This window comes from Buceros rhinoceros, unplaced genomic scaffold, assembly GCF_000710305.1.
Source record: "Buceros rhinoceros silvestris isolate BGI_N320 unplaced genomic scaffold, ASM71030v1 scaffold17575, whole genome shotgun sequence".
NCBI classification, from domain to species: domain Eukaryota; kingdom Metazoa; phylum Chordata; class Aves; order Bucerotiformes; family Bucerotidae; genus Buceros; species Buceros rhinoceros.
In genome coordinates, this window is record NW_010413586.1 from 16,847 (window position 1) to 17,180 (window position 334).

Here is a 334-nt window from a genome sequence, read left to right on the forward strand (position 1 = left end):
GCCCAGCCACTGGTAACGTTGATCGTACTTTGCAATAAGTACAATTCCTCCACGCGGAGGAGCTCGGATGTAAAACCCACCGCCAGACTCAACGAGTCCTCCCCTGGTGGAGCAGCTTTGCGCACTGGAGTGTGCGCTCCGAGCGTGCGCGGATGCTGGCAGGACCGCGGGGCAGCCGTTTGTAAGAGCAGGCAGCCGTTTGTAAGAGCGAACGCAGAGGCGGTCGGGCGCCGGGCAGCGCTCGGGCGCGCGTTGCGTTACCCCGCTGCGGCAGAGGTTGTGGTTCGTGTAGGAGAGCGCCCGCACACCGTCCGGGTGCCGGGGGAAAGGGCGG